General features: G+C 42.9%; 1 protein-coding gene across 1 annotated transcript in view; it reads left to right on the plus strand.

The window, feature by feature from the left end:
- Positions 1-4,831, plus strand: part of dph6 (diphthamine biosynthesis 6) — a 304,120-nt gene extending 299,289 nt beyond the window's left edge. The window contains exons 15-16 of the transcript XR_006312826.1: positions 4,383-4,492; positions 4,608-4,831. The gene's annotated coding sequence lies outside the window, so the exon portion shown is untranslated. The remainder of the gene's footprint in view (positions 1-4,382; positions 4,493-4,607) is intronic.
- Positions 4,832-8,424: the final 3,593 nt, after the last annotated feature.

The following is an 8,424-nucleotide window of genomic DNA, read 5'->3' on the forward strand; positions in this document are numbered from 1 at the left end:
AGTCATGATGGGAAAACATTTTACACAGAGGATGGTTTGCATTTGGAATAACTTCCTGAAGAAGTGGTTGATGTGGACACAATTACAAAGTTTAAAGGATATTTGCATAAGTACATGAATAGGAAAGGTTTGGAGAGATGTGGGCTCAGAGCAGACAGGTGAGACGAGTTTAGTTTGGGATTATGCTCAGCATGGACTGGTTGGACTGGTGTCTGTTTCCATGCTGTGAGACGCTATGACTCTATGAACGGGTAGTCAAGAAGAAACACTCAGTTAGTAAGACAGTCCCCTGAACCCACCTCACTCTTCAATCAATATTCAGCTATGATTACAAGTAGTCTAACTTTTTTTAAGCAACTGCTTGCTTAATTTTATCAGAACCCTCCAAATTATTTGTTTAAATGGAGACTTTTAAGAGGGTGCTGCCGTGAAGAAATTGCCCAGTGGCAATTCCTTTGGTGTATGGTATGATCAGGATTCTGCAAGATCTGCAAGGGGGGGGAGGTTAAACTAATTTGGCAGGGGGATGGGATCCGGACTTGTAGTCCAGCAAGTAGGTTAGCTGTTTTTCAGAATGTCCAAGAATGTAGGGAGGCTGTGGAGAAGGTAGCACTGACAGGGAACACTTGCGGACACAGAGATGGACTCAAGTTTGTATACTTCAATGCAAGGAGTATCAGAAATAAGGTGGGTGAACTTAAGGCGTGGATCGGTACTTGGGACTATGATGTTGTGGCCATCACGGAAACGTGGATAGAAGAGGGTCAGGAATGGTTGTTGGAGGTTCCTGGTTACAGATGTTTCAGTAAGATTAGAGGGGGTGGTAAAAAAGGAGGGAGGCTGGCGTTGCTAATTAGAAATGGTATAACGGCTGCAGAAAGGCAGTTCGAGGGGGATCTGCCTTTGTAGGTAGTATGGGCTGAAGTCAGAAATAGGAAAGGAGCAGTCACCTTGTTGGGTGTTTACTATAGGCCCCCCAATAGCAGCAGAGATGTGGAGAAACAGATTAGGAAACAGATTTTGGAAAGGTGCAGAAGCCACAGGGTGGTAGTCATGGGCGATTTCAACTTCCCAAATATTGATTGTAAGCTCTTTAGATCAAGTAGATTGGACGGGGCGGTGTTTGTGCAGTGTGTCCAGAAAGCCATTCTATCTCCGTATGTAGATTGCCCGACCAGAGGGGAGGCCATATTGGATTTGGTTACTTGGTAACGAACCGGGACAAGTGATGGGCTTGTCAGTGGGTGAGCATTTTGGTGGTGGTGACCACAATTCTGTGACTTTCACCTTGGTTATGGAGAGAGATAGGTGCATGCAACAGGGCAGGTTTTACAATTGGGGGAAGGGAAATTACGATGCTGTAAGACAGGATCTGAGGAGCATAAGTTGGGAGCATAGGCTGTCAGGGAAGGATGTCGTTGAAGTGAGGAACTTTTGCAAGGAACAGATACGACGTGTCCTTGATATGTGTGTACCTGTCAGGCAGGAAAGAGATGGTCGTGTGAGGGAACATTGGTTGACGAGGGAGGTTGAACGTCTTGTAAGGAGGAAGAAGGAGGCTTACATAAGGTTTAGGAAACAAGGTTCAGACAGAGCGTTTGAGGGATACAGGATAGCCAGGAGGGAGCTGAAGAAAGGGATTAGGAGAGCTAAGAGAGGGCATGAAAAATCTTTGGCGGTTAGGGTCAAGGATAACCCCAAGGCCTTTTATGCGTATGTGAGAAACATGAGAATGACGAGAACGAGGGTAGGTCCGATCAAGGACAGTAGTGGGAGACTGTGTATTGAGTCGGAAGAGATAGGAGAGGTCTTGAATGAGTACTTTTCTTCAGTATTTACGAATAAGAGGGACCGTATTGTTGACGAGGAGAGTATGAAACGGACTTTAAGCTAGAGGAGATACTTGTTAGGAAGGAAGATGTGTTGGGCATTTTGAAAAACTTGAGGATAGACAAGTTCCCCCGAGCCTGATGGGATATATCCTAGGATGATGTGGGAAGCAAGAGAGGAAATTGCAGAACCATTGGCAATGATCTTTTCGTCTTCACTGTCAATGGGGGTGGTGCCAGGGGACTGGATAGTGGCGAATGTTGCGCCCCTGTTCAAAAAAGGGAATAGGGATAACCCCGGGAATTACAGGCCAGTTAGTCTTACTTCTGTGGTAGGCAAAGTAATGGAAAGGGTACTGAGGGATAGGATTTATGAGTATCTGGAAAGACACTGCTTGATTAGGGACAGCCAGCACGAATTTGTGAAGGGTAGATCTTGCCTTACAATTGCAGATGATATGAAGATTGGTGGAGTTGTGGATAGTGAGGAGGTCTGTTGTCGGCTGCAAAGGGACTTAGGTATGATGCAGAGCTGGGCTGGGGAGTGGCAGATGGAGTTCAACCCTGTCAAGTGTGAGGTTGTCCATTTTGGAAGGACAAATAAGAATGCGGAATACAGGGTTAATGGTAGGGTTCTTAGTAAGTTGGAGGAGCAGAGGGATCTTGGGGTCTATGTTCATAGGTCTTTGAAAGTTGCCACTCAGGTGGGTAGAGCTTGTAAGAAGGCCTATGGTATATTAGTGTTCATTAGCAGAGGGATTGAATTCAAGAGTCGTGAGGTGATGTTGCAGCTGTATAGGACCTTGGTAAGGCCACATTTGGAGTACTGTGTGCAGTTCTGGTAGCCTCATTTTAGGAAAGATGTGGAAGCTTTGGAGAGGGTGCAGAGGAGATTTACCAGGATGTTGCCTAGAATGAGAATAGGTTGTACGAGGATAGGTTGAGAGTGCTAGGCCTTTTCTCATTTGAACGGCGAAAGATGAGGGGTGATTTGATAGAGGTTTATAAGATGATCAGAGGAATAGATAGAGTAGACAGTCAGAGACTTTTTCCCCCAAGTACAACAAAGTGTTACAAGGGGACATAAATTTAAGGTGAAGGGTGGAAGGTATAGGGGGGATGTCGGGGTAGGTTCGTTGCCACTCCCACAGGCAGCGGATTCCATGCCCCCACCACTCTCTGGGTAGAGTCAGAATCATTGGTGACCTTTAAGCGGCAATTGGATAGGTACATGGATAGGTGCTTAAGCTAGGACAAATGTCGGCACAACATCGTGGGCCGAAGGGCCTGTTCTGTGCTGTATTGTTCTATGTTCTATCAGATAGATAATACAATTCAAATACAGGTCAAATATGGAATGTTTCAAGGGCAATTGATAAAGCAAACAAAAGGAGCCAAAAATGGGAGAATGATGTCCCTGGGGACATGGTCCACCTTAGACCTCCAGATTATTACCGGTATCTGATATTGGGTATCTCAAATTTCTAGTTTTAATTTTTCCCTTTGTTGTGTTGTTAAGACTCTCCGTGGTCTACAAAAGCCTTTTTAGTTTTTACTTTACCGTTTCTAGCTGTTTTGATATTCTATAAGCAGGCTTGATGTTGCTGCCTTTTTAACTGTAGTCTGCTGCAATCCAAAAGCTGACAGGCTCCACGTGATTTTGGAATTAGCTCATTTATGAGATATACCCGGAGTCTTCAGACTGGATAATCCACCCCATTCCCCCTTCCCGATCTCCTCCTTGGATGGTTTTGGCTGCTGCAGAGCTGAAGATTTCTTCAGGCTAACATTGTCCGATTGGAATCCACACTGCTGTTCACCATAGTTTGTTATTAGTTATCTACTCTGCCAGCAGAGTTCCCATTGTGATTGTGTCTGTTGGCACCGTCTGGGATGCTTTGGGTAGATTCTGTGCTGCTGATCCTTCTTCTTGGTATTCATCAAAGTTACTGTTAACGAATGGGGAAAGTTGGCCAAAAAGCCTCTGGCAAAAAATACACTCAGTTTTGATAAACAGAATTGCATATCACAATAACTAGTTACAACTGAGATATGTGAAATTGCTTGGTAAGGCCTCAGGCTAGTCTTAAGAATGAGCTTACATTACTGCTACTGGAATATTCTTGCACACAACTTACAGACAACTAAACAAACTGAACACACATTGAGTAGCTCCTCCCACGGACAGTTCTTTATGTCCCAATGGGCAAATTTTATCTAGTGATATCAGTTAACCATTTGAAGTGCTTAAGTGCCATATACAACATTTTGATGCTTTCATCTGCTGTCGCGTACAATTTTTTTCTGCTTATCATGTACTGATCACATCAATGCCTCAAGTAGAAATGAATACTATTGCAAAAATTAAAAGGAAAAGATAAGTACCAGTAGACCAAAGTTCTATGTATTTCTAGGCATTGCTTTCAACTTTACTCCCACTATTTGTTTCATGTATTGATTTGCACACACTGCAGATTCAGAGAAATATTCATAGATATAGACTGTAGAAAAAATTGAGTTAACGTTATGTTGCTATCTTGTCTATCTTCACAGGGCATGATGTTACTCAATGTGATGAGGTAACCCTGACCTTTATGATGAAAACCTGACCTCGCAGAATGGTGGCAGTACGAACTGTCATCATAGACATAAAGGCAATTCAGGTATCAAGAACAATTTTGCTTCTCAAGAGGGAATACTCCTGACATAGTGAATAGATAGAAATGTTCTGATAAGAGGTCATGTTCTGAGATATTAATTCTGTTTCTATCTTCACAGATGCTGCCAAGTCTGTTGAGTGTTTCCAGCATGTCCTATTCTTATGATGTGAAGGAACGTACAACATACTGACCTATACAATGATGTGACAAATAGTAATGGTGCTCCTGGGAATTTGAAAACAAAGAATTTGACAAAGAATGGTGGTACTCATGCTAGAGATAAAAAAAATTGCAGATGCTAGAATCCAAGATCGACAGGCAGAGGAGGCTAGAAGAACACAGCAAGCCAGGCAGTATCAGGAGGTGGAGAAGTCAACATTTCAGATATAACTCTTCTTCAGGACTGGGGGTGGGTGTGAGGGGACCTGAAGATAAAAGGGGTGGGGGGGGGGGGGGGCAGGGTAGTGAGGTGGGGAAAAGTGGAACCACATAGAGGGTACAATCTGGTTGCTCAATGGGAAGAATGAATCTGGTTGGTAGCAGGGAGGAGTGGAAGGGAGGGGGAGAATTCAATGTTGAGTTCTCTGGGCTGTAGGCTGCCCAGTCAGAAGATGAGATGTTTTTTTCTCCAACTTGCAGTGTGCTTCATTGTGGGAATGGAGGAAGTTAAGGGTGGTCATGTCGGAAAGGGAGTGGGAAGGGGAATTAAAATGGGCGATGACTGGATTGTCTGGTTGGCCCCTGCAGGCCTGGCTGTGATGCTCGGTGAACCATCCCCCAAGTTTACGCTCAACTCTTGTGAGTCTGTGGCCTTGGACATTGCTTGGATAAATTTTGTAAATAATGTTGAGAAGGGATAATTAGATCATGCAGATCAAGTAGAAACACCAATACTTTATCTCTGTATGGGAGGTTGTTTTTTTTTCATTTATTCATTGTGAGATAAGGGTGTCGCTGACTGGCCAGCATTTATTGCCCATCCCTAGTTGCCCTTGAGAACATGATGGTGGGCTGCCTTTTTGAACCGCTGCAGTCCACCTGCTGCAGGTTGACCCACAATGCCATTAGGGTGGGAATTCCAGCATTTTGACCCAAAGACAGTGAAGGTACAGCAATATATTTCCAAGTCAGGATGGTGAGTGGCTTGGAGGGGAACTTGAAGGTGGTGGTGTTCTCATGTATCTGCTGCCCTTGTCCTTCTAGGTGAAGTGGTTATGAGTTTGGAAGGCGCTGTTCAGGATCTGCAGTGCGCCTTGTAGATCATACAGTGCTGCTACTGAGCATTAGTGATGGAGGGTGAAATACTTGTGCAGCTTTGGCCTGGATGGTTTTAATTTTCTTGAGTTTCGTTAGAGCTGCATTCATTCAGCAAGTGGGGAGCATTCCATCACACTCCTGACTTGTGCCTTGTTTCTTGGTACTCAATCAAGAGTCACCCTTCCTACACGTTTAGACCAATCATAGGAAGAAATATTTTCAATTAAATAGCACATGTTTATTATCACCAGCTATATCAAAGTGCTTCACAATCAATTAAGTATTTTTGAAGTGTAGGCACTCTATAATGTAGGAAATGTAGCAGCTAAACTTCACACAGCAAACTCCCACAGACTGTAATGAGATAATACTCTGCTTGTTTGTAATGTTGATTGGGGTGACCCGTTCACCACGGATAACTCACCTGTTCTTCAAAATAGTACCATGCAATCTTTTACATCCTCTCAAGCAGATAGATGGGGCCTTGGTTTAGCACCATCCAAAAGACGGTTCTTCTGACGATGCAGTGATCCCTCACTACTTCACTGGGTGACAATGTTTATTTTTGTGCTTATGCCACAGAGGTGGGACTTGAATCCAGAACCTCGTATTTCAGAAGTGAGAATGCTATGAATTAAACTAACGCTGACACCCCATAAAGCGAATATAGATTTCTCTGCAAAGTCCCAGCAGTGTGCCTTGAGTTCAAACACTGATGATTGCCAGGGCAATTTCTGACACCGATTATCTTGCTCTGTTCTGATTGATATCAATAATTGAAGACCAGGTAATGATGTATATTTGGTAATAGACTGTATTAGACCATGACTTTAAGTGTTAGCATTACAGGTGAGATTGCCTGGTTATGATTCACATAGAATTCTCAAAGCCATCTTAAAGCAGAGACTTTCATTCTCATATGTCTACTTCCACTCCCAGAACAGGACCTATAAGTGGCTGAATAATGTTTTCGACCACGTTGTGAAGTAACGAAGATGATGTAGTGGTAATGTCGCTGGCTCAGTAATCCAGAAGGCTAAGGCTTTGGAGACAATCAGCTTAAATCTTGCCGAGGCAGCTGATGGAAGTTAAATTCAATCTGGAATATAAAACTAATCTTAGCAATGTTGACTATCATGAAACTATCACAATTTGTTGTAAAATCCCAATGGGTTAACCAAGGCCCTTTAATGAAGGTAATCTGCCAGCTTTATCTGGGGTGCATGTCACTACAGACCCATAGCGTTGACTGTTAACTGTCCACTGAAACGTCCCAGCAAGGTTTTCAGTTCAAGGGCATTTATGGATAGGCATTTATGTGGACAGCACGGTAGCAGTGGGCGGCATGGTGACAGTGGTTAGCACTGTTGCCTCACAGCGCCAGAGATCTGGGTTCAATTCCTGCCTCGGGCAACTGTCTGTGTGGGTTTTCTCCGGGTGCTCCAGTTTCTTCCCACAGTCCAAAGAAGTGCAGGTTAGGTGAATTGGCCATGCTAAATTGCCCGTAGTGTTAGGTGAATGGGTAAATGTAGGGGAATGGGTCTGGGTGGGTTGCTCTTCGGCGGGTCGGTGTGGACTTGTTGGGCCGAAGGCCTGTTTCCACACTGTAAGTAATCTAATCTAAGTAATCTTTAGTAATCTAATAAACACGGCCTTACCAACAATGCCACACCTCATGAAAGAATAAAGAAATTACCTAGTCCCTTTCCTATCAATATTTGAGTTAGCACTTCGTCATTTATGTTCATGATGCTCATAGCATAACTTAGGAATAACATTGAAAAGACAAAGAAATTATATTTGACTCACTGAAACTTTTTTTCTTAAATCCATCTGGCTTTTTTCTTCCTGATCCTTGACTACTTGCTTACAATGTTGTTACATTGTTCCACATTCCCAATATAAATTGAACTTCACATCCTTATATGCTTTTCCTCATTAAGGACACTCCTGCAGACTCCCCACTTTTTAATATCCTGCAGTTTTATGTCCTTGCCCAATCCCTTCAGAGCTCTGCCTTTGATGCCACCATGCTTCTGTTCGAGTAGCCGTCAGCCAAACGAATCCTGCCCTCTTCAATGCCTACCTTAAACTCCTTTGTCTTACTACTTTATTGCATGTTTAAAATACATCTGAAAGCATTTCACTCATCCCACTTACCTATTCCAAGCAGTTCCCCTATTCAACGCGCCTTAGGACTATTTCCTTCTACATTAAATGTGTTATACATTTAAAATATAAATAGTTTTCCTACATTTTGTTTCAATAGAATGCCTCTCCATTTTTCTTCTGAAAATTGTTTTGCCCGTGGTCTATACATATTGAATATATACATGTAACACTACCAGCCAAGTATTAGTCTTATATTTTAAAGCTGCTACTATAGGTCCTTTGTGAACTGTCAATGAGATGTAATGATGGCAGTGCTAAGCCATATTGCCAGTTCCACTTGCGAGTGAAGAAAGAGTTATCTGATTACAGTTTTAATGTTATCAAAATGGAAAGGTACTTGCTAGTGTTAAAAAATTCAGAAAATTAATTTTCAAAAGGTCACAGCAACTTTTTAAAATTTATCTTTCATGATTTGCCAATGTAAAGCCGCAAAATATTAAAATAATGTCTCCTTGAGGTGTCCTCACATCACTTGCCAAGATATGAAGCATCGTCAGCTCTGCAAT

This window comes from Chiloscyllium plagiosum, chromosome 10 (genome assembly GCF_004010195.1).
Source record: "Chiloscyllium plagiosum isolate BGI_BamShark_2017 chromosome 10, ASM401019v2, whole genome shotgun sequence".
Classification (NCBI taxonomy): Eukaryota; Metazoa; Chordata; class Chondrichthyes; order Orectolobiformes; family Hemiscylliidae; genus Chiloscyllium; species Chiloscyllium plagiosum.